At 40.9% G+C, this 23,590-nt stretch overlaps 1 long non-coding RNA gene across 2 annotated transcripts; it reads left to right on the forward strand.

Annotated features, from left to right (window-relative positions):
• The first annotated feature begins 20,259 nt into the window (after window positions 1–20,259).
• LOC120960887 (uncharacterized) lies at window positions 20,260–22,998 on the forward strand. Of its 2 annotated transcripts, XR_007451940.1 has the most exons (3): window positions 20,260–20,503; window positions 20,565–20,831; window positions 22,815–22,998. It is a non-coding gene; the product is annotated as an uncharacterized LOC120960887 (long non-coding RNA). The 2 variants fall into 2 exon arrangements; XR_005752647.2 differs by lacking the exon at window positions 22,815–22,998 and having other exon boundaries at window positions 20,565–21,814.
• Window positions 22,999–23,590: the final 592 nt, after the last annotated feature.

Here is a 23,590-nt window from a genome sequence, read left to right on the forward strand (position 1 = left end):
TCGGAAGCGCTTTAATTTCCCGATATCAGCGATGATTTCATTTCAAAAAACAGCTTACGAGTAAAAAAATAGTCTTCTTCATTTATTGCTCTGAAGTTTTTTTGTATTTTTTTTAAACAATAAAGTCAAAAACAATTGTTTGCTCCGTATATTTAGGGAAAAACTATGAATGAAACTATTATTGATCTTTGTTTTCATAAAAGATGGACGGATGATTGATAGTTATATTCTTTGTCTTGTCCATGTGCCATCATGTTATTCGGTAAAAAACAAGTGCTGCCTTAACCATACACGTTAGTCGATGTAAACAACCGTGCAAAACTGCCATAATTACACTCGTCTGCCTCGTTGTTTCGTATTTTATCAAACCCACCTCCCGTCATAGTTCTATTGCTCCTTGACCTCCTAATTTGATTCATTTTTTTCCCATATATTTACGGAGCAAACAATTATTTTTGGCTTTATTTTTGAAAAAAAGAACACACACACACAAAAAAGCTTCATACCAATAAATGAAGAAGATTCTTTTTTTACTCGCAAGCTGTTTTTTACAATAAAATTATCACTAATATCGGGAAATTAATGCGCTTCAGAATGCTTCCGACTCTTACAACTACTCCGACGGCTCCGACGGCTCCGGACGGCTCCAACGGCTCCAACGGCTCCAACGGCTCCAACGGCTCCGACGGCTCCGCCGGCTCCGGACGGCTCCGACGGCTCCGGACGGCTCCGACGGCTCCGACGGCTCCGGACGGCTCCGACGGCTCCGGACGGCTCCGGCTGCCGACTAGCGGCTCCGGACGGCTCTGGACGGCTCCGACGGCTCCAGACGGCTCCGACGGCTCCGGCTGCCGACTAGCGGCTCCGGACGGCTCCGGACGGCTCCGAACGGCTCCGAACGGCTCCAGACGGCTCCAAGGTCGGAGTTTTGCACCTACCTTTCGGAACCGCTTCCAATTTTGGCGGGGTCATTCGGAAGCGATTCCGGATTTTTGTTGAATTTACCCATCACTATTCTGCAGTTCAATCGTTACTACTTTGTTTTATTATCTCATAAAGTACACTTCCCGTAAAACATATTGAAGAAAGTGTCCCAAAATTAAGAAAAACCCACTGAAATCTCCTGCATCTATTCGTGAGATGCATCATCAGCGTCGTGCAAGTAACAACATAATGCATGGCTGCTGTTTAACAGGAAATCCGTTCTTTGCAGACTTGTATGCTTTCTCCAGTGGCTGGTTGGTCCATGACTTCCGGTTTACCTTTTTTAAGGTTGTGTGATGACATCTGTTAATCAACAATTGATAGCAGATGAAAAATATCTATGCCATGAGGTCTTTACACGTTATTGTCATGATGCTAAACCACCAAAAAGCAATATTTGTAAAGCTTTTTTTTAATTGTTTCATCAGTATTTTGCTCATATAAAACTTCCGAAAATATACAGAAATTCATATTTAAATAGTGTTGGGGACTGCGCTGCCCCAACGTGGGAAAAGCAGAAAACAGTGGAGGGTTGTAAGGCCTCCACCTCGCGGAGAACAACCGGTGAAAAAAGAGCTGAAGCCCACTAGCTTCAGCCTGGAGGAAGACCGATTTTCTTTCTGCCTAACACGAGGAATTGATACACTCGGAGTACCAAAACAGAACTGGTTGTGTTTATTTTCCGTTTGCACGTCTGTCTGCTTCGAAAGTTCTAAACCAACAACAACTCTCTCAGCGCTGGCTCGCGCTTTTAACCGTTCGCGCATGGGAGAGAATCGTAAGAAATTCATATGTGTGGGTGTGAGGGAATAAATTCGATCGCGCACGAGAATAATGCAAAACCCGTTAACGTGAAGAGTTCTCGAACTTCTCTCTCTTTCTTCTGTTGCGTGTTTCACACGCGCTGCAACTGGTTCACTGTCGGAGCGAACCGTTTGGGCGCGAACAAATAGCTTAAGATCCATAGTAGCCAAATTTGATCCACAAACGAGTGCACGATTGAAATTTTGTTTGTACAAATTTGATAGAAATCATGCCAAAAATGGTTCTCAAATGTGTTGTCACACCTCCAGATTGGATATCATATTGTTGAATAATTCACTAATAACTTTTATCCAGTTTTTTTATGACAAGTGTCCACCTTTCCTGTAATGCCCGTGTTTACTTACCATCTTCTAGATAACGATTTTTGAAAACCTATGACATACTAATTTGGAATTGAAGTATAGATAAAACCGGCAGGCGAAGCATAGTGTACCGGGAAAACTCCAAAAAAATCCGGGAAAAACCGGGAAAAAACCGAGAATTTAATATCCTGATTCGAGTGGCCACCCTGATTACATGTTGTCACACCTCCAGATTGTATACTATATTGTTGAAAAATTCACTAAAAACTTTTATCCAGTTTTTTTACAAGTGTCTATATTTCCCGCAATGCCCGTGTTTACCTACCATCCTATGGATATCGATTTTTGAAAACGTATGATATAATAATTTGGAGTTGAAGTATCGAAGAATAGTGAACCGGAAAAAATCCGGGAAAACCGGGAAAACCCGGTAAAAACCGGGAATTTAAAACCCTGTTTCGAGTGGCCACCCTGTGCTATTGAAAACATGATAAGCGATTGAAAACATTCCACATCATACTGACAAACTTATGAAAAGATTTGTTCTTTTACGGCCTTGTTGAAATGATGACCACAATTACGAAGAAAACAAAAGAATTCAACTACCAAAGCAAACTCAACGCCTGCTATTCAGATACACTGAAATTCCCCAGATACACTGAAACCGACGTCCCCAGAGTTACGACGATTCGCAGATATGACGATTTTGATTTTGACAGTTTAAAGTTGTCATTCAGACGAAATTGATATATTTTTTTGAATTCATGTGCAGATAACCATTACAAACATTTATTCCTCATTTTTCACAAGTGTGAATATCTAAATCATGTAAACGGCTTTTAGAAGAAAATTATTACATTATCGTACATTATTTTAAATGAAATGTACGATTTCGTAGATTCCGAATCTTCAATTTCGGTTAACAACTTTATACTCACAGATATTCGACATACGACTATTTCGACTTACGCCTTGCCTTTTAACATTTTTTCGGTCCTAAATACAGTAGTATCTCGGGGGACACCTGTACGCGGAAATGAGAAAATGTTTTGGTTTCTACATAGATTCTGCACTCTCAAATTCACGCAAGTGTGGTTTCTCGTGTGTGGTTTGCGCTCAGTGTGGCAAGTGTGGTTTGCGCTCAGTTTGGTTTTCTCGTATCGGCATGCTGGTATCGGTGTCTCGCTCGCACTAATGTAGCGAGTGTTCCTCTGTGCGCTCCCTTTCTTGCCACCACACGAAATCGTCAGTTCAGCTTAAGCGTTCGCCGTGAAAGGCCGCGCGCTTGTTAGCCTAAGCCGGACGATCGAAGTTTTGATAAATGTTGAAGTGTTGTGCATGTTGAAATGAAGCTGCGCTTATCTTTTATCGTTTTTCTATTATTTTGATTTCTGCTGCTTTATTTCATTTTTTTGTTTCGATTCGTGCGTACCAAGTCCGTGTGAAGCAAAGTGTACAGCGCGCTACGAAAGAATCTTGCGGGAGGGGATGTCAGTGCAGCGCAGCGCAACTCGTAAGAATCTGTAATATTCCGGTGTCGATATATACGGAGGAAATTACTATTTATTGTGATCCTCGCGTCTGTTCAGCCTGGCGGTCTAGTACCAAAAGAGAGCGATCCCTTTCTCCTGACTTTCTTAACTAGCCTAACTCGCTTGTCTAGGCTCTCATTCCCTGACACTCATATTACACCTACACCTGTACTAACTTACGCCTGCGCTAAACTCTCGCTAACCTTACGGCTCTCATTCCCTAATTACATTCCCTCATTACACCTAACTTACACCTGCACTAACTTACGCCTGCGCTAACCTAAAGCTCTCAACCTAAAGCTAAAGCTCTAAAGCTCTGACGCATGGTGTTTCACATGAAGGTGGCGCTGATCACCATAAATGTTTACCTGAGATCTTCTTTGTGCAACTAAAAACAAAGGGTACACGACACGTTTAGTATTTCGCAATAATTTATTGAACAACGTTTATTGGCCCGTGGAATAGCGATATTCTCATAGACAATTAAAGTGCATTACCGGACAATTGGACTATCTGTTAGTGCACCGTACAGTATAATGTCAACCCTCCGGAAACAACTTAACACTCTATGCATTTGTTATAGACCGATGATTCGATGCTTGTTGCTTCTATTGTGAAATATTAATTCAATAAGTGAAGTGTGCTTTGCATAACATCCCTCACGGATGTGCGTGTCGTTCGAAGGATGTCGGTTTCCCTTTCTCCCGTTTTTCGTCCATCATTTCTTGCCAGGCTACACGAGCGGCGTAGTGCCGTCCAAAATCTAGAGAGAGAAGACATGCTCTCTCGCTTTGGCACAGAGGAAAGTTTTCCATTGGCTTCGGTTTTGTTGGTTGCGTAATTAGGATTCGGGTTCGCGACACCTTCGGAGCAACAACCCGCTGCAGCCAGGGACCCAGCATCCTGGAGAATTATTGTTGACCGGGCCATGTCACATCGACGTGCTCTATCATGAGCAGGCCAACAATAGAGAGAGAGAGAGATGTACTGTGGTCATCATCAGTTCACGCCCTTCTATGGAGGCTGATTCGTACCTCAGAACAGTTCCGTCGTGCAACATACACCATTGATCCCGGAAATTGTCTCTAAGAAACTACCCGGGACGTATGGTGCATTCGATATATCTACCGACTGATTTAATCGGCGGGTCCTGAGATCGAAGATAAATGCTCGGCATAACGCTGAGCCGCCTGCGCCAAACTGTGTCGTTTGCTATGCAGTACCATTTGCCTAAAATTGCGGAGATATCCTTCGTACTCTTCCGAACACATAGTATCAAGTTCATCGAATCTAAATACCTCCTCGTAAATATGCAACAGATTGTGTACGTTGCTGCTTACGAATTCGGGCCATAAAGACTACTACGATTGTGCCACAAACTGGTGCAACAATTTATCCGTATCCATCCAACGGTCTTTATGATGTGCAGTCGATAAAAATGGTGTCGCAATGAACAGCAACATGTAGTGCCGGTATACAGCGTCGCTCAAAATTTATTTTCGACGAACGCACGAACCCACAAACTGCAGAGATGATTTAAGTTTAATTTCGTTCCTATCTTGACTCAGATCCAGGCTCCGCATCTGCCGTCTAAAATCAGAATGCAGATGGATTTAGAGCAGATGTTCCGACACAATTTTAACTATCCAAAACGCCTCCATCTATGTGGTGCAGACGATTCGACACTATAATATCTAAAATAATGTTCAATCCATCTAGACGGGATAGCGCCGATAAAAACTTTTGATGCAGCGGATATTGTTCGTTGCAAAAAGAATTATGCTAAGTCTCTTGGCTGGGAAAACGCCCCACACAGATAGAACCTTTGTGAAGAATGATTACCCTTTTTAATTGTAATTGTGCACTTCAAGTACCCGCTAACAGAGATGTGGGATTTAACACCTACAATTTTGAAAGAATAAACTCAAAATAAAATCAATGCTGAACTTTGAATGTTATAGATGAATAACTCACCCTCGATATAAGAACGAGTCGACGTATCGGCAATTTTCCCCCAGTAGAATTGACCGTGCATCATCAAACTGTTCTTTTGTAGTTCGTTCATTTCTTTAACGAAGTCTTCGAGATGCTGGTCAACTGATACGGTATGTTAAATACTTTCATAAGTATCGGCCAGAACTGTTTACTGTCGTTCAGGTATAGTGGTAAACCATCGAAGAAAAAATCGATTGCAAATCCATCGTTTGTAGAAGGCAAGTTTTTAAAATATTAACAAAAAATAGATACAGAAGCACAAGCCCACAGAATACTTAGTTCTATAGCCACTAAGAATTTACTGGAGATAATTGATCAAAAAAATTCCTACACCCTGGTTCCAGAACTCTCCTCCATCAATCTGCGTTATCGTTGTTTTTATCATTGCATCTCCCGGTGGCTTCAGGACGGTGCGCGCATCGTTCGGCAACGACTCAAACTCCGGCTTTTTTAAGGTGGCGCAACAGCCGATTAATCGCCTTGTGGGTTTGCCCTGTTTTGAGGGCCCACAGTCGCAGACCATCCTTTCACGAAACATCCGCTAACGAATCATCAAACAGTTGTTTTTTCTCTTACATCATACTACCATAGCCTGAGTTGTCCTCATCGCTGTGGCCGTATTCTGCCGGTCGTTCTTCCTCTTCGCTGCAGTCTTCGAAATCTTCCAAAACCGGTGCATAGGTGTTTGCTTGGGTTGAACACCGTTCCGGACTTTCTGTCGCAACTTTAAGCCATCGTTTCTGCACGGAATATATTTTTATCACTGCTTTTAAACTTCTATTGGCGTTACCGGCGTGCGTTTCTACTGTTAACAAACTGTTGTTGGTCCTCGTTGGACGGTTAATTTTCGAGAGCAATAGCACGTCGATTTGATCCTTCCTCGCTGCCTGCAGCACTAAGTCCTGGGCATGCTGACCACGACCCAGGTTATCTTACATTGGTTGGATCATTGGTTTGCCGACCGGACGCATTCGGTTTGGCCAATAGTGTGCTGGCTTACAGGCCTTGGCTAACGCTTCGTTCGAAGCATCGATAGCACCGTAGCTTTTCCTGCGACGGAGGTGGAACTAGTCGGACCTCGCTGACGCATAGCCCGTGCCTCAGCTTGGTGCCGTCAAGCTGCTTGGCATTTTTATGCGGCAGGCGAACCCGAGCACGCTTCAACTTAGGATGCTGTCACATGTCGGTCAGCATCGCCTGTGCCCGACTGGAGTTGTCTGTCGAGGGCTGCCTCTAGCTCGGTCTCGTCTGCCGTTGGGTCCACATCATTCAACATCAGCGTTGCCATCTCTGTCACATGCTGAAAAGCGCCAGCACTACTCCCTACGATGGCTCTTACTTGCTGTAGCATGTACGACGCGTCCGCCGTTTTGCTTAGCGTAAACCGCCACAGCTGCTTATGAGTGCGCCTACTCCTCACAATGGGTTTTTTGAGCGGCTTGTACTGCTCATTGTTGTTTACTGCGACCGGTTCCATGCTGGTAGCCCTCTGCGAAAAAAATTGACATGATGCCAATTTGCTTGTTCCATCAACACCATTACTTTTTTTATATTCAACTTGTTTTGAAGTTTTTCTAAAATGTTTGAAAATATTGATTTGGTGATTCGGCATATTGAAAAAAATTAAAAAAAAATGGTAAGAAAATTAAACAAAGGATTGTATGTATATTTATTTTCAATATTGCATATTTACGCTTGATCAGGTAGTTTCAAAGGATCTGATTTGTTTATTAATTTTCTACGAGTATTCCTCAACAATAGTTGTTCTTGTTCGTCATCATCATCATACAATTGCATGTGATTTATTTGTAATCTATTTGGATTGGTAAAATCACAAAAAGAAACACATAAATCAAACTGTTTCAACAACAAAAACAAGAATGACATATCGATCTAAATGACAGTGACAGTGCTTAATACCAGATCAAGGTGTGTTTATTAAGGAGGTGAATTGTTAGCGCGTTTTCCGGGCGCCATCATTGAGTATTGTTATGTCAAATCGCATACAATTTTCTATACCCCCCTCCAGCCCTCCCCGATTTTAATACCGGAGCCCCCAGTATTGTTATGTCAAGTCGTGAAATGTCAATTTGCTCTGAAGCACTTCACCTCCTAATATCCATACACCTTGTACCAGATCATAAATGCATGATTGCTGCTGTCATACACACCGTACAAGTTCACCGCCCCAGAGTCCTCGCATTACGGCTACACGTAACGCTACACCAAGCTACACGTACCGGACGACATCGGACGATGCCATAAATCCGTTAACGCCAACTGTCAAATCCCATAAAAATCGGCCCGCTGTAATCTGACACGGCCCGGCCCGACGCAAATCTCTTGTCTGTGGTCCTACGGGCCTTGCGAGCCTTGGTAGTTTTTTCGCCCCTAGTTCTAGCAGTCATACAGGGTTTTCCAAGCCACTTCAATGTTGAAATTGAAAATGTCAACCACGTTAAACGAACGGTGAAGGCTGCACGGATGATTTCAAGTCTGAAAAGCAAGTGCAACACAAAAAGTTTTGTTTTCAAAATCGTTGCACTATTTTTCAATATCGGTATAAGCCATTGCAATCTGTCAGTTTGGGGGACTCTCGCCACTATGGATTAGAAGAAAATGAAATACGTCAAAATGTTCAGTGGGTGATGTTTTCTAAATCATCCCAACGAATACAGTATGGAAACCATCAAATGAACAATGGTTGTATTGGCGGCAATAACAAGCGTTCTCGAGCACACACACACACACACACACACACACACACACACACACACTCACACACACACACACACACACACACACACACACACACACACACACACACACACACACACACACACACACACACACACTCACACACACACACACACACACACACACACACACACACACACACACATACACACACACATAGGCTAACATCATCATCAGCGCATGGGTCCCGAGTTGGTGGTAGAGGCTGGAAAACCGAATCCTTCAATGAGGATTTCTTTAAGGAGCTTTTAGCTTTCGGAGATTTCGGCGAAGCCGTGAGCGCCTCTCAAATCGTGATAGCCCTTACCAAAGCCTGTGATGGCGCTATGCCAAGAAGAAAACCTCCTAACGGGCGACGACCACCTGTGTACTGGTGGAACGCGTCGATAAAAAGACAACGGGCTGAATGCTTAGCAGCACGACGCAAAATGCAGCGAGAAAGATGCCCTGAAGTAAAACAACAACTCAGGATCGTATACATTGCGGCTAGGTCAGAACTTAAAAGAGCGATTAAAGCCAGTAAAAGGCAACACTTCCTCAAGCTATGCGACGAAATCGCTCGGAAGCCCTGGGGACTTGCCTTCAATACACTCATGAATAAGGTAAAGTCTTCGGAACCTGTAGAACAGTGTCCTGTAAAACTGAAGAGCATTATTGAAACCCTGTTTCCAACACATGCACCACCGAACCTCAGTCCTACGATCAACACGCCAGAGACTGACCCTGTGCCTATAACGAGACAGGAGATTATTAACCTGGCCAATCGTTTAAAATGTGGCAAAGCTCCTGGGATAGATGGCATCCCCAATATGGCGATCAAGGCTGCTATGTTGGCATACCCTGATGTGTTCAAAAACGTGCTAATGAACACCCTGACTACCGGCCAGTTTCCGTCAATGTGGAAAAGACAGAAATTAGTCTTGATACCGAAGCCAGGAAAGCCGCCAGGCCACCCGTCAGCTTTGAGGCCCTTGGGACTTGTGGATAACCTGGCCAAAGTGCAAGAGATGGTGATTTTGGACCGCCTAACAAAATACACTGAGGGACCACACGGTCTGTCTGATCGTCAATTCGGCTTCCGGAAAAAACGATCTACAGTGGACGCGATACTGGCGGTGCTGGAAAAAGGTAATGCGGCGTTTCAACGGAAGCGATGTGGAGCTCGATACTGTGCGCTCATCACCATCGACGTGAAGAATGCCTTCAACAGTGCTAGTTGGGAGGCAATTGCGGCAGCGGTAGAGCGCATGAAGATTCCCCCGCACTTGTGCAGGCTGTTGAGGAATTATCTTGACGGTCGCGTGCTGCAGTATGATACGGCGGAAGGAGTGAAAACCAATGCCATCACCGCAGGCGTACCCCAGGGATCAGTGCTTGGTCCCACCCTGTGGAACGTCATGTATGATGGAGTACTGACCCTCGCCCTCCCTCCTGGTGTCGAAATCACTGGTTTTGCAGACGACATCGCTATCACTGTCTCAGCTGTGTCTATTGAGGAGGTAGAGATGCTCGCCACCGACGCAGTCGGTCGGATTGACCGGTGGATGCGGGACGCAAAGCTAGTGATTGCGCATGCGAAGACTGAGTTCATCGTCATCAGCAGTCACAATGTGCACCAAAAAGCATCGATAATGGCAAGGAACTGTACAAGTCGAGTATACCAGATCGCTGAAGTATCTTGGGGTAGTCATTGATGACCGACTGAAATTTAAGAGCCACCTCGAGGAGGCCTGCAAGAAGGCCATGAAAGCAATAAATGCACTAGCGGCATTCACTCCAAACATTGGCGGACCGAGTAGCAGCATTAGGCGCCTTCATGCTAACTGCGCCATCTCGGTGTTGAGGTACGGAGCGCCGGTTTGGGCGCATATACTAAAGGAGAAGCAGCACCAGAACACCGTGAATAAGGTGCACAGGAAGTTGGCCATGCGTGTTACTAGCGCGTACCGTACCATTTCGTACGAAGCGGTATGCGTTATTGCGAGCATGATGCCTGTTTGCATCACCCTCGAGGAGGACTCGAAGAACTTCCGGAAATCGCGGGCGGGAGAATCTTTCACTGAGACTGCCAAGAAAGCCTCAAGGCAAGCATCGATGCGGCAATGGCAGAACGAGTGGAGTAACTCGTTGAACGGGAGATGGACCTACTTGCTAATCCCCGACGTTGCAGCATGGCTAGACAGGAAACATGGTGATGTGGACTACTTTGTCACCCAGGTTCTTTCCGGCCATGGCTGTTTTAGAAGCTATCTGCACAGGTTCAATCGCGCCTCTTCATCTTGGTGCCCTGCGTGCAAGGATGAAGATGAGACGGTGGACCACGTCATGTTCCACTGCCCTCGATTCGCCGAGGAACGCCTGCAGTTGAACGAGAGTTGCAGAGTAGAGGTGGGCCGTTCAAACCTGGTACAAGTCATGCTGCAGCACACCGACTCATGGGAGGCAGCGGCAACAACAATGCGTCTGATCCTGACCAAGCTGCACCAAAAATGGAAGCAAGACCAGCAGCTCGGCGATATTTAAATTCGTCGTAAGTGTATGTGTTAGTGAACGCGTGAGTGCGCGGCGGAAAAAGTGTCGTTTAGTGTCTAGTGTTTCGCGTCGTCGTCGTGACCGTTTTGTGTTCGCGTGATAACTGTCAAATCTGTCTCGCGAACTTTGGCTCATCGTGCAGTAGCGAGGATGAAATGCTAATGCATAAGCCCTTCCCCAAGAAGCATACCGAAAGGTGAACCCATGGGGAAGGGTATATGGCCCAAGGAGGGGGTTTACTGGGTAAGAATCCCATGTCAACACCCGTGCGACAACGGGAGTCTTTCGAAGATTCCCCCTCCTTGTTAAACAAAAAAAAAACACACACACACACCGGCGGTCAAAGTGTTAAACAAACTTATTGTAAAGCTTCAGACTAATCCCTATATCAACGACTATTGCTGCCCCGCCGCACTCGTTTCTTTCGTAATTAAAAAGAAAAAGGAAGTCACAAAGGAAACAAGAACAGTTAACTGTCTTTTTTATATAGTTCACTTTTCCTGCGGTAATAGTTGTTCAAAATAGATCGTTTGCCTTCTTCCGCTCCTTTATATACCCTTTGATGATGGCAAAGCCTTATAGCAATGGAAATGCCGTAGTGTTTCACGTCACCCTTGCCTAGGCTCTATCTACACGAGATCAATTTCGAACAACATCAAATATCATTTTCTCGAGGTCCCAACAACGACTCTTATCACCGAAAATGAACAGTAATAGGAGACTTGATTTATACGAATCAGTCGAGAGATTAAAATCAAAATGATCATTCCAGTCGATAATTGCCTTGCCATTGATAATAAAGGATCTTCTGATTCGCATTGCGATTTTTTGGGTGTGTTTGAAATTTGACGATAAACAAAACGACAGCAGCTACTTCATAAAGGCTAACTCACTAAATTCTAAAATTTAGCTTTAAATAAATCTGCTCTTTGTTTTTGGTTGTAACTGCTAGTGAAAAAGAGGTAAGATTATGAATTGCCATTATTTGTGGTCTGAGAAAAATCATTAATATAATGATATTTATTAATACAACTATTGCTGTCCAACGAACTCTTGTATCGCGTCGTGTAGACACCTAACCTCTTTCGCTGCCGCTAAAATCTGCTGAATTCTGATTTAATTATTTTTTAAACTCTTTTTGAGTTCTACTTGCCGATCATTTCGTTAGACGACATGCCAACAACCCTGCCAGTATCTCCAGCGGAGGCTTCTCCATTAGTTGCAGCTTCTCCACCACCATAGTATGATAGATTCTCATTCTCCGACAGTACTCATTCTTTAACAGTACGCAAACTGAGCGGCTGCGGGAGGCCCCGTGTATGATAATTCCAGATAGGGGCCCCATGGATGAATGGACTCATAAACTATAGGGGCCAATCGAGGGATCCTGAACACCATACGCGAAGTTTGTCCAAACTTAACTCTTATATGTTTTGTTTTGTTTTTTTTTTGTTTTTTGTTTTTATTAATATTCTGAAACGGAACTATACAGTTCGAGCATAGCTTCGCGCTACATGCTATCAAAAAGAAGGCGTGATAAAATCAACGTTCTGTGGGAAAAACATGAGAAAATCGGGCAATACCAAAAATTGTTTCCTGAACTTTTGAAACTAGAAGATGAATTCTTCGAGTTTATGAGAGTTTCAATTAAAACTTTTTACTTCATACTGAGAAGGATAGAGCATCTTATAACAAAGCAACCTACAAACAAACCAAACATTAGTCCAGAGGAACGATTGATGATCACTCTCAGGTATGTTAAATAAAAGTTATCTGAGACAACAGAAGAGTTTTGTACGCATGTATCGGTTCCCGGTATCGTAACCACGACTCTAAACTGCTTTCCTAACATTGCTATTCCAGTTCCAAATCCGGCCTCATCAAAACGACGGTTCAGGTCGGAGTCGTTCGGAGCCGTCAAGAGCTATTCGGGAGCCGGTTCTGGGCAGCTTTGAACGACTACAAAAGTCCGGCAGCTAACTAGCGCCTTTGGATCTATGGATGCAGACGTTTCTGAGTTGAGAGTTTTGCTTGTATCTTCCGGAGCTGATTCTGGCGAAGTCATTCGGAAGCGATTCCGAGTTTTTTTTATTGAATTTACAAAAATAAAAAGCAAAAAAAACTGTACCTCACTATCTTATGTAAATTTAGCTAACTTGAGAATCTGATTCCCACTTAGGTTACCGATGAAAGCACATCCATATGAATTCTGCTCGGAAAATTTTCATCATATATAACATGCTTGATTTCCGAACTCGGTAGCTATTCAGGATCCCGAGAGTCACAAATACCGGTGTCATGCACCAACAAAATTAATGCTTCTTCATCAATGCGCGCGTTTGCCATGGTATATCAGCTTTTGTTTTCTTTCGAAGATCGCTCCAAACAATTACTTGTCACTTCTAAAAACCATGAATTTTGGGTTTATACTGTTAAATTCAAATGACAGATAAAATCGGAAGCGACGGTCCTACAAAATCAAAAAAAAATATTTTGCGATAACAATCTTATTCTTTCCTTTTGTCGAATCCTAACAGGAATCGTTGACTGTGGTTGAGCGAAGACACTTCTCATTTGAATCTGGTGGAACATCTTCCCACCGAAGGCTATCCGTTTTTTTTCTTAATACACACAGCACTTCCGGAAACATTGTTAAAAGATCAGGCCCTTTAAGAAGTTGAATGTTTCGAGACACTCCATCAACCTTTGCTACAGCATCCCAAATAGGTCGCTTTTTCGTGGGTTTTTAGGCTGAGATATAACATTCAGCGGGAGGAACCAAACATCGTAAGGATTAGTGGATTTTAGTTCGTCTCTTATTGCTATGTGTGTGTAATCTCTCTTCTCATAATCTTCTATTTGCTGATATACCGTTTAGATCTGGGTTTTTATCCAATTTTTTTTTCAGTGCGGGGGCTATCGGTACCGTATCTTCAGTTACCGTATCAGGTTCACATTGCTAAGTCCGACAGGCTAAAATGTCTGCCTACTAACTTAAAACGGATAGGGCCCCATTATCTGTTTTAATTTTTTTTATAAATCTAACCACTATAAGTACATGCCTGTTTTGTGTACCTACAATGGCACTATGGTAAATATGCAACACTTAAAATGCATACATAAATCTAAAGGCATTGCATTATAGCAAGTAAATGACATTTAATAAAAGTTATGTAAAAAAATAATAAATGCGTATGTGGTAATTTAGAGCGTTAACAAAAATTTGAGATTCATTATGAATTCCTAAGGATTTTGTAAAAATGTTGATACCTTCCACAAAATAATGGATTTTTTGGTCATAACGTAACGGAATGGCCCCATTTGACCTCTTCGTGAAAGACCAGAAAACATTTCACTCTAAAATAAATTACTGAATTATCTTTAAATTGTTTGGTACGCATTTTAGTACAATACCACCACTATTGGTACTACCAGTACTATATGTACGTTTACCCTTTCATCTACCTTCGAGAAAATTCGTTCACACGGAACTTACGTCGCCGTAATGCAATGTAGATTAAGTACAACTTGATAAATCGCTATAAATTGGCCCTTATACGCTTTTCACCACGAGAGAGGATCAGCAGTAAATTCTGTGCAATCCATTTTCAAGTACTGATCTCGTTATACCTTTGCAGCTGTCTCTGGATTTCGATTATATCTAACTCGTTTTTTTTTATTTGAAATCACTGGAAAAAATCGTATCTAGGTTCTGTGAATGTTTGCTGTGTAATTGGATCTTCCTCTGATGAATGATTTACTTTGAACGGTACTTTAACATCTATCAAGCTTTGATAAGTATGTTCATACCTGTCCTGATGATTCTCAAAACTATAGTCTCACATTCGTGGATGCAAAAGCATAGCTTGGTTAACCAGCTTATTTTCTAGATGAGGTTTACCCTTCTCTAAAAGGTCCTGGATCAAAAAGAAATAAGTTTTTTTTCTAAAAGGTTCTAACTCACCAGAAATTTGAATTGCTGTTTTTTTTTCTTGTATGATTAATAATAATAGGGCCGGTCTGGTGGTTCAGTCGTCAACTCGTAACAACATGCCCGTAATGGGTTCAAGTCCCGAATAGACCGTGCCCCCATGCGTAGGACTGACTATCCTGCTATGGTAACAATAAGTCACTGAAAGCCAAGCTCACTTCACTAGTGGGTACAAGGCAGGCCTTGACCGACAGCGGTTGTTGTGTCAAAGAAGAAGAAGAAGATGATAATAATATGCCCATTTTAGACAGTGGTATCGATTTTCCACTTGAAATTACTTTGGTAAATTGATGAAACGTTTGTAGCACTTTAACGTATTGTTCCATCGAAAACCAATCTATGGTAGATAAATCTTTTTTGTATTTCATACTATCTAAACATGATAAAATTGGGATCTTATTCTTGTGAAACCGCTCGATCATATCATATGTTGAATTCCATCTTGTCAACACATCCTGCTTCAATTTTAAGACAATCAAACCCAGTTTTTGTTGCGCTTCGGCTAGTTCATGGGTTGCGGTGCTATTTTTTTTAAACCTCACAATTGTTTTTATTTTTTCGACAGTGTCTGAGATCGACTTTTGCACAGCACTTTGCACGATCAGGTTGAAAGTATGCGCACGGTACACGGTAGAAGAGGAAATTTTGTCTGACGTACTCCAGCATTCATGTTTACAGCATTGTCTGTAACAACTGCCTGAATTTTGTCGTGGATTTTAAAACTTTCAGCTACATTTTTGTTTAGCAAATGGCAATATTATCAGCCAATCAATACTATTTGTTCAGAAACTCTGCACATACTGATAAATTGGCGTAGACGTTTGATGCATCATTCATGTAATAAACCGCAAGAGCTATAAAGCTAGTATTGAGGGCCTTTCACGATTTTAGTCTTCTTTTTATATCTTTAATTACAAGGATAAAAAGAAGGTCGTGAGGAAGTACTTTGTGAATTACATAATGGCCACGGAACTTGCAGACGAGTTTCTTATTCGCATCAATGGAATCTGTGTGTTTGATAACTACCATATCTCCTTCAGTAAACTAGGGGCTGACTTGGATCTATTGGTTACGTATTTTTCATTTCGATTGTGAATATTACATGTTTGATAATGCTTCAGAACGTAGAAGGTAAAAATCACGGTTTGTTGTAACATGCTTATCATTAAGAAATTCATGTAGTTCGTCTCAGATCTGGCCTCGTTGAGTGGTCAGAAGAATTGCATAATTTGAACATGAGTGATATCATGAGAATCAATAAATTGCTTAAAGGCGGTTGTTGTAAATCATGTCGCATGGTCAATTACATCTCTCGCGAGATATAATGTTGAGTACGGGTCCTAAATCATCAACATGCAACGTATCGAATAGTAAGGGTGTCATTATAATGCTGTACATGTTTTGGTTGTTAGTTCTTGGAGGTGCTGCATAGACGATGCACTTTAAACAATTTTTAATGAAGTTCTCAACTATTGGTTTCGTATGAGGGAAACAATACAGGGTTTTCAACGGTTATATTGACATGTTCATTTAGCTATTGAATCGCTCGATCATATAATTGACAAATTCAGAAAATTATTGTATTTTACGGTTGCAGAGTTTTGGCGGTTGCACCAATACGTGTAGTATTTGCAATTGGACATGCTTTTTAAACTTGTAAACATACGAAGCGGCAAGCCAGCTGCGGATGTGTTGTGGATCGTGCATTTTACTAAACAAAACATTTATACAAACTATTAGTTGGCTCTCTGAGTTTTTACAGTTAAACAGGTTGTTGCGCAGCGACCACATCGAAGGTGGTTGTTTGAATTTATAATTAAATAATTTATATTTTGTTCTTAGTAGGCTATGATAGCTTGTAATTAAGAGCAAGATCCAAAGTGTATGAATATCAGGTGGTCTCGTCCCATACAAATTGACAACTAATTTCGAAATCAAAAAAATCTCCTTTTGACAGAATGGGTGAAGTGAATTTCCATAGGAACCGTTCGCTTTGTTCTTAGCAACACATACGTAGTACACATTGGTGTCCTCATCGACGGCATTATTTTGATCCAAAAATGGATTTTAATTAGTTCAGATTTGGTTTAGCTTACAGTAACATATATTTTGAGTGCTTTTTAAGGTATTTCAGTACAAATAACGAAGATTCTAAGATTGTTTGTGTGTAAGGCAAGTCGTCAGAAAGCTTGTTTGGAGAAATATTTTCGTTGCTAGGTTGCCATTTTCAGCTCGCTTTTGACAGTTTCATGAACACGTGTTTACAAAAAAACGGCTAATAGTTAACGTGGAAAAGTGGACGAATTTACTATTAGGAAGATTATATTGGTTAAATTTCTTGCAGTCAATCACTGCTGGAGAATAAAGGAGAAGTAATTGCAGTCTACTCTGTATACAGATAACCTCATTGCTAGCCATTCCGTGGCCACGAATCACTACCGTTTGCAACAGTCCTGCTGGAAGAACGATAAGTTTAACAGGCATAAAGCAGCACAGTACATGTTCCAACTGAGTAACAGAAGTCCTATTTACTTTCATTTAAACACTGAGAGTAAAATGAAACATCGAATCGGCACACACAAGTACAATATGCATACCGTCTTCTGCTTATAACCCGGCGACGAATGATAAAAGAGATCCTTGGATTGTATCAGCCATGTAATATGCTAACTGGATTCTAATTTTTGTAATATTCTAATATGAAATGAATTCTAAATGTTGAACAAAACTCTTATTCACTCCATAGCAACATCCATCGCTAAACGTAAACAATGTTCAATTTAACTGTCAAAATTTCCCCATGGCTTTCTGTCAATTTACTCTAAACGCTTCGACCTGTTCTCTTTCGAAGACTTCGATTTAGAGTATAAAAGAAGGAAATAATTATAATAAATCAGTCTTACATTTAGCATTTGATGAGTGCGTTTCTCTGTTTGGTGTTAAGATTCTCCCGGGTGAAGCCTTGGGCGAATACGATTGCCTTCTCGACAACGCTGAACGAATTCAGTAGCGGCGCTACCACGGAATAGACCTCCCAATTTACATTGGAAAAGAGGTAACTAGCCTGGTAGGCCAATACTGAAAGTAGTTTGGTGAAGGAGAGTTGGACCGTTGACGCTCCCGAAACCCTTTGCCCGGGACGTTCTGTTCCGTGGCAGCAGACGGTTTACCAAGCACTCCAGAACGACCGAAACCTTCGCGGTCGGCTTGGCCGTCGGGCCCGGAACACAAGTATTGTATTGTATTGTTTATTGTATTAAGTGATTGGCCAAACAAGCGGCCTTATCACTGAATTAAAACTAAAACTTAAATAACTAACGCAGTGTACAATGACAAAACGGATCAACAAAATCTAGTAGGTAGGTGCCAGTCAAATGAAGTGTAACGCTGATTAAATTTACGGGCCATCGCAGTCATTGGGTCGTTCTCGCTGTATGCACGTCTTGTAAGGTCAGTTCTTATTAGTCTGTAGTTACGGAACACTCTAGGAGGGACATTTATGTTGACTCTAGCCAGTAGTTCTGGCGAATCTATCTCACCGACAATAAGTTTGGACAAAAACGTACATTGGGCATTATCACGTCTCCTAGCAAGTGTGTCCAGACCAAACAACAAACAACGAGTATGATACGATGGACGAGGGGTTACATTACGCCACGGAGTGAAGTGTAGGACAATACGAGTAACTCTCTTTTGGACAGCTTCTATTCTATTGGACCAAACACTAGAGAATGGACACCAAACTGTAGAACTAAACTCGAGGATGGAACGAACATAGGACTTATACAGAGTTAACAGGCAGTGTGGGTCATTGAGTTCTCTCGAATGTCGACGAATAAATCCTAGCATTTTGTTAGCTTTGTCTAAAATATCACAGTAATGTTGTCGGAAATCTAGTTTGCGATCCAGGGTGACTCCTAAATCCCTGACCGTATTGCACCGCGGTAGTTGTGTCCCTGATATGCTATAGATATACCTTATCGGACTAGCTATTCTAAAGAAAGACATTGACGTACACTTATCAACAGAAATTAGCAGGTCGTTATTGATACACCAGTCAGAGAAAACATCAATCGATCTTTGCAGAGAAAGAGAGTCGGAAGTGTTACGTACGATACGAAACAGCCTTCGTTTTGTTTCCTTCATACATGCTAAAATGTATTACTTTCTCCTCTAGCCCACACTAATACCAACGTGGTTGCAGCAGTTGTCTAGTGTATCGGAATCAGCTACATATTACATATTTGTGCCAACGAGCAATTCCTTCGTTGGAAAGTCATTTTGTTCAGTGAAAATCTTCAAAAACACGAAGGAACAATGGCTACTAATAAACAAGCAACTATTTCGCACGAAGAAAAGCAACGCATTGTAAAAGCGTACCTGGATAAACGCCGGGTTACCGATATTGCCAGCGTAATGGGTTACAAAGTAGCAACGGTATCCCAGATCATCCGAAAGTGTATGAAGGAAGGAAAAATTGTTACTTTTTCACAAGCGCGGCGGTATCAAATCCAAGAAACGGATAATTGTTCCTTATTCAATTTTGCAATCGTAGATTGATGACGATTGTTCAATTTCTTTAAAGAAATTGTCGAACAAATGTGTTTGCAAGATATAGACCATAGACCACATGCGTTCTAGATAGAAAATAATATTAGTAAACGTCGATCTGTCAAGAACAGATCGACCTAACTCCCACTTTACCCGTCAGACGGCACACTAGATGCACCGAAAGGGACGACAGGGTTAGCTTGTGCGACAACTAGTTCTCCCAGAATGGGACCAATCAGGAAGCGGTTCAACTAGGGTCAAGTTCGCACAGCTGATCGAGAACAGGGCGCCATCGCTAACCGCAAAATTAGTTGCAAATCAGAACGCGGAAAGACACCACCAATTTTAAAACTGCTTGAAATCTGATTGAATAAACGACAGTTTGTAAAATTATCTTTACCGTTTGCGACTCAATAAATCGAGTGCTACACACGTAGCAACAAAATGTTTGCGCGAATTTTACATACATGTGGCCATAGCCACGCTGCATGCATACATCAAGGCGTTCTATTACTCTTTAAAACGAGTTTAAATTCTCCCAGAACGTTGAACCGATTTTATCAACATTTATTTTTGCATACAACACTTAAAATTTACATTGGATTGATGGTTTTTTAAATTAATTTAATAGGATTGGGACGAAACCAGTCGAGAGCTGGCAGAACAAGGTGCCGTGCGTGACCGTAGCAATAGACGATGCGCAATCTCAGATTGCGCATATATTTATCTGTCAAACGGCCCGATTTGATATATTTATCTGTCAAAAAATTTTATATATCTCGGACATATAATCAAGGTTAGTTGAGGATAGAGGTTGAAGCATCCAGTGTAAATTGACAAGCAGCTGTGGCAAAATTTTGACAGTTCGGTAAGAGGTTGTTTATGTTCTCAGACCTACGGCATGTGGATGTGGACTCGTGTAGAAACAAACATTGTAAATCTGTGTCGCGCAATAGAGTTGTGAAAAATCACTAAATTTGTACAAAGCATATCGTTTATATTGATCTAAGTACATCACACGGCTTTCTAAAAAGGTAAATTTTTGATTATTATGTGTTTTACTGCAACAAGCCTAATTTATGTTTGCTATTTCAGTGTGCATCATGTCAACCTGCGCTGCATCCTTTTGCCAACACAGCCGCTACATAGTGAAAAAAATGGGTCTGGATGTAATTTTTCATAAATTTCCAACAGACCCAACGCTGTTACGCAAATGGGTAGAATTTTGTCAACGAGAGGAAGCTTGGGTGCCATCGATAAACAGCATTTTATGTTCAGCACATTTCAACAAAACTGACTACCAGCTAATCAATTCGCCTTCGAAGGCTAATAGAAAAATTTTAAAAAAGCTTAAGCCGTCTGGTAAGTTTTCATGTAATGTCCCACACTAATCTATACTAATATAAGCATACATTTGATAAAGTTACTAAATTTGAAGGGTTCATACATGTAGCTGCTGTTTCTTCGACGTTTCGCCCAACGTCGATGTTTTACTCCGAATCGAGTTCATGTTTTCCTTTGTAGACCATAAGGATACTCCGACTTTTAAGTATTGAACGAGTTATTAGGAACGCAATGATAAGCAACCAGAAAGTAAATAATCAAGTTCATTATTAAAACCAGGACTAATTATCGTGAACGATTCGCAAAGACTAATATGATCTGCATACATCATCTACATCAGTGGTCTCCAACCTGTGGTCCGTTGCGTTAACAGACGTGGTCCACGAAAGAATTATTTTTGAAAAAGAACAGCTTAATACTATGGATTATAGTACACAATCATTATAAAATTTTCAACAAGCATATCTAAAATGAGATTTAATCGTATTTTTGATCAAAAACATTAAGTAAAGTTAAAAAAAGTATGCACTCATTAGATGTGAGCCGCGGCAAATGTATTTTCAAGCCAAGTGGTCCGCGATCCTAAAAAGGTTGGAGAGCACTGATCTACATCATTGCACACATCTTGCTTTCTCAAACTTCCTTCTCAAATTGTGCCATTAACCCTTACCGTTTTAAATTTTGTTTGCTTCGTTGTTCCCAGTTGCTTCATTAGAATGTGCGCAGCATATATTCTTACAGGTCATCCACCAAATCCGAAGTTTTGTTTTACTTTATGTGATTTTAGTACTATTTTCAGTTCCAACATCCGTTCAACGCAGGTTTTATAGGAAAGAGCTTCTTTTGAAAATCCTGCGATTGATTTGTTCGTAAAATCCTACCGTGTATGCTTCCGCCGTGAATCGCTCCGGTGCGATACTTTTCGATGTTCATATAGATCTGCACATACATTCATTTATTTTTGGTAATCGATGGTTTGTCCGCCAGTTCACCATCGAATGACTTGTCTTATGCAGTAATACAACATACATGACGGTATCGTTGCTGTTCGATTCCATTGTAGCAGAAGGCTTAGCAGAAGGTCCATTTGAAACGTTGTTTTCGTTTTTGTTCGATTTTTCTGCAAGAGAAAATGTGGAAGTTGATTCAAGTGGCAGTCCCACTACTCCTCGCGAAGCCGTTGGCTTTGGGTTTGATTCAATTTTCTTGTCTTCTTTTGGTACTTGATTCAGTTTTCCTGTGTGTATCAGATTATTTATTGACTCATTATGAAGCACACTTTGTTACGCACCATTGTGTAGTATATTTGCAAATAAAAAAATCATAATTAAACTACATAAATTCTTGCCTTTCCTAATGCCATCGAAGTAACTTTGATTTTGGATACTGTCGCCATGTAGTAGCTGTGAACTCGTGCTCGCCAGAGTGGCCTTCAAACATAGTTAAAGAAGGTAATCGTTGCGAAAGAAGGTTACAAGTTACAAGTTATAAACAGTCGCTTTTTGCGTGATTAGTTGCTATGCATTCTCGATTCACCTACTTTTCTATAAGTGTGTATCAATTGCTTTTGTATGAATGGTGTGGCCTGCTTTATTCCTTAACTGGTACTATACAAATTATTATACAAATAATAATAAAAATAATAATAATAATAATAAGTTATTATAAGTCAAATATAATGTAAAAATTATAATAATTTAAGACTCTTTTCTTCAATGATGCACTAAACAAAAGCTTAGATTGAAATATTACTATTCTAAGCTCGAAAGTGATAAATAACGGATGGGAATTAACGTAGATAAGTGAAACGGTAATATTTTGCTGAATCATCTATTTGTCTGCAAAGACTATTATACATAACTTTAAGCGCTTAATTGTAACAATAACAGTTATTCACATATAATAAAATGTAACAAATATTTCTTAAATAAAAAATACATAAATATGAGGCAAATCTATTTCAAATCGTTAATTATTTCATTCTTACCTTTTTCTATTTAGCTTTCCCGTCAGTGATAAAATCACAAGCTCGTGAGCCTTCTAACAATGTAGTACAACAATGTAGTACTAACAATGTAGTACAACAAATTGAAACGGACGAGGGTCGCATCGATACATCTGTAGAACATCATGATGACGATCTACCATCAGATAATATCACACATGCGAAATGCCAAAATTGTGTACAAAATGGAACAGAAATTGAACTTTTAAATCAAACTCTTAAAAAAACACAAGATAAATGTAACAACTTATTAGAGGTTAATACATTTTTATCAAAACAGCTTGAAATCGTCAGCAAAGAACTTACACAATCCCAAAAAGAAATTGAACTTTTAAAGACTAATCATAATAAATTTAAAGATGTTGCTATATCACCAAACGAATTCACAACCAGAATGAAAAATGTTTTAAAAGATCAAATCAAATAGATCTGATTACTGAGGAACGTAAAAGAGTTAGATGGACTAAAGCAGAATTAAGTAAATTTTTTACACTTCGTTATTTAGGAAAAAGAGCATATCAGTATTTAAGAGATGTTTTATTTTTGTTTACAACTTAATCAGGATGTTTTGGAGAACTTCTCTCAACTTCGCCAAATCGGAGGCATACACGACCATCCATCTCCATTACATTGCATGTATAGAATCCGAATGATGATTCTTGGTAAGTCACCGACTACATTGAAAAATCATACAGAGCTAAAAAATGATGATGTAGAGAATAGTCATGAGCATCACGAGGAGTTTCTATCTGCAACAGTTTTTTCTTTAGCG

This window comes from Anopheles coluzzii, chromosome 2 (assembly GCF_943734685.1).
Source record: "Anopheles coluzzii chromosome 2, AcolN3, whole genome shotgun sequence".
Classification (NCBI taxonomy): domain Eukaryota; kingdom Metazoa; phylum Arthropoda; class Insecta; order Diptera; family Culicidae; genus Anopheles; species Anopheles coluzzii.